Below are 3,515 nucleotides of genomic sequence, written 5' to 3' on the forward strand. Positions count from 1 at the left end.
CGGTCCTATGTAGCAACATTTTAAATGGTGTTTTTTAAATTGGCTAACAGTAAAGTTTCAGAGCTAGAAAGTGGTATATCATATACTGCAGTTGAGGAACAATAGGAAAGTAAATATTCTTTGAAGGTTAATAAACTTGTAAACCCACTTTTGAGAAAATGGCCTTGAATATTTTGGTACACCTACTGGAGAGTACCTAGCTAGCTAAACAATGAACCATATTCCCAACCCATACTTCCATGCATGAATCTGCAGGTAGCTAAAGCTAACCAACTAGGTTCAATGTTAGTTAGCTAGCTAACATTAGGCTATAACTAGCAATGTAAATGGCTTTCTGAGATACAAAAAATATTACTGCACAGATCATACACGTAACGTTAGCTAGTGAGCCAGCCAGCTAACGTTAGCTAGCTAGCTAACAGTATGCTTTAATTTGCAAGGATAACGACTTTATGACAAATTCTGAAACGTATAATATCTGAAAATGTTGCTAGACTCTTGCCCATATACATGGATGAGCCATTCTCCCTCTCTGTCATGGATGCCATGGTTGCCCATAGTTTGAAGATGTAATCCAGAGACAGGTGTTTTATACAACAGCCTTCTGTGTTATCTTTTCGACTCCTTCCACGTTTGCAATCATTGCCGTTTCTTCCCCATCACTGTCATCAGAAGAATCTACAGTCTGGTTCAATTAAAAATGTTTCTACCTAAATCATGCATTTCCTCATTGTCTGATTCATTTTCAGAATCAGGACGATCGTCCTCCAGAAAGTAGTCCATCACAACTTTTTCACATTGATCTTTGTCGATAGCGAGGAGCGATGTTGAGAACGGGAGCCACACTTTTGCAGTTCCTCAAGACATCTTTCAAAAAAAGCTGTCGTAGCAAGGATTATGTACACATACGGAGCAGCTCATGTTATAGACAGAAGCTGCTACATGGCAGACCAATCCAATCTCATCTCTCGGCATGTCCAGCCCATCCATTGTCTCAGCCAATCATGGCTAGCAGGAATATTACTGTCTTTTTCTGTGTCTAAACCAACTAGGCACAATTGACCTATTTTATTTGTATTTAGAGATGTCATACAAGTGTGTTATTAACGCATATGAACGTTCACATGGCCCAGAAGGTATTTTTGCAACAACAACAAAATATTTTTTATATATAACAAAATATATATGTTCAAATGCCTGTCCTGTGAAGTAGTGACCTGAGACAGAAGCCTAGCTACCTGGAACAGATCACAAATGGAATGTCTAGGATTTCTGTACAGAGAAATACTAAATGCTCTGAGACCAGGTTAGGTTTCCATCCAACCTTTTATTGTGAGTAAAGTAACGTTACATGTCAAATAAAAAATGAATAATGGCAAGCCTGAAGGAAACAACATTTTTCTGGAAACTTTCCTAATGTCGACAAAACACAATATGCTAGACACGTTGGGATAATGTTTGTGTCGGTAAAAAAACGATGCGAGAAATTTCGGTGAAAAAGCTTTTATGCGCAAATATTGATATAATAACCATCATATCAAAGTACATTTTGAGTCACGCTGTGACATGTTGTGTGGTCCTCCCACTATGACTCGTCTGGAAAGCATGCGGTTTATTAGGCTACAGATTAAATCAATTATGATTACTGTGCATTGTTGGGTTTAGAGCTTGCAAGAAAGGCATTTCACTGTAGTTGTGCATGTGACATTAAACGAGTAAATATATTTTGATGAACTTCACAGGGTGGTGAAAATGCAAGTTGTTGAACTTGATGTTCCATTCCAATAGATATTGAAGGTGTTATTCTGGTGACATGATCAACAATGCTTGCCTGCTTTTTGACAAATAAAAATAATCATGCTCTTTTGTCCATAATAATATCATCATGTAGGCTATCTGCGCACATTGTATCTGCAAGCAATTGGCTATAGCGCACATGTCAATACCAGAGTGGGCATACTCGCTATATAATGCAAACAACATTTGTGAAAACCATCAGTAGAGTTGAACATGCGATGAAAACCATTTAACTTTGTATTAGATACATGGAAATGTAACAGCAAAACGTATTTTTATGTGTACCATGTCATCATGCACAGGCTTTTATCTGCAACCAGTCAATTGGATGGAAACACATCTCTGGTGGGAAAATGCATATTGTTTTTATGTGGATTTTAGAATATTTGCATGAAAATCTGTCACCAATTGTATAAAAACCTAGTTAGGGATAATGCTGGGTCTCTGCTTGTGCTTCTGACTCTTTGAGATGCTTTAGAAACAACATTAATGGCAGCGGTGGAAAAAGTACCCAATTGTCATAATTGAGTAAAAGTAAAGATACATTAATAGAAAATTACTCAAGTAAAAGTCACTGCGTAAAATCCTACTTGAGTAAAAGTCTAAAAGGACTTGGTTTTAAATATACTTATCAAAAGTAAATGTAATTGCTCAAATATAGGTAAAATTACAAATAATTGTAAATTCTTTATATTAAGCAAACCTGATGGCACCATTTTCTTGTTTTTTAAATGTATAGATAACCAGGGGCAGACTCCAACACTCAGACATAATTTACAAAGGAAGCATGTGTTTAGTCAAAGTGAGTCCGCCAGATCAGAGGCAGTAGGGATGACCTGGGATGTTCTCTTCATAAGTATGTAAATTGGACAATTTTCCTGTCCTGCTAAGCATTCAAAATGTAATGAGTACTTTTGGGTGTCAGGGAAAATGTATGGAGTAAAAAGTACATCATTTTCTTTAGAGATGTAGTGAAGTAAAAGTTGTCAAAAATAGAAATAGTAAATCCCAATTCGCCCACCTCACAAATGTATCCCACTTTTTACGTTTTTCATTCACAGTGTTACACTGGCTGCAGGGCAATCGGATTGTTTCTGAAGTTAGAGCTGATTTGGTGAAAACCTCAAACACATTTTTTGAACAACATTAAAATATTATGACAATTGATTTATGAGTTTGTAATTTGGAATGTTTTCTTGGGGTGCTCTAAATTACTATTATATGCGTTTCTGGCCTTAAAAAAATGGTGCTACAGGTTAGAGGTTAAGGTATGGGCTTCCCAAGAAACCCGGATTGCACTAACCTACCAAAACCTTGCCTAAGAGAATATGTTTAGGTCTCATTACTGGAAGGCAATAGGCATTTAATTGATAATTTAGTTGTTTTAACTGCCCATGCCTTGAAAGCATGTTCTGGAGATGCGTAGGGCTAATTGAATGTTTTTTGGTTTTGGTGATGTGGGTTGAATTCACCGTGCACATCGAATCCAGGTGGAACATTTGTCATTAAATTCCAGCATATTTTGGCATCAAAATCCCACAGCAATATGCAGTTAGGGGCCTACTCAGCTCAATCGCATATTCCTTTATAAAACCTAAAACCCTTCACTAACTTACCTCTGCGCACAGCGGCGCCCCTTCACGCCAGTGAAATGCAACTAGACAGTGTTGAGCTTGCTGTGTGTGTTTATTCTCGACTTGGCATATGTGCATCGCACT

Source organism: Oncorhynchus masou, chromosome 23 (assembly GCF_036934945.1).
Source record: "Oncorhynchus masou masou isolate Uvic2021 chromosome 23, UVic_Omas_1.1, whole genome shotgun sequence".
Classification (NCBI taxonomy): Eukaryota; Metazoa; Chordata; class Actinopteri; order Salmoniformes; family Salmonidae; genus Oncorhynchus; species Oncorhynchus masou.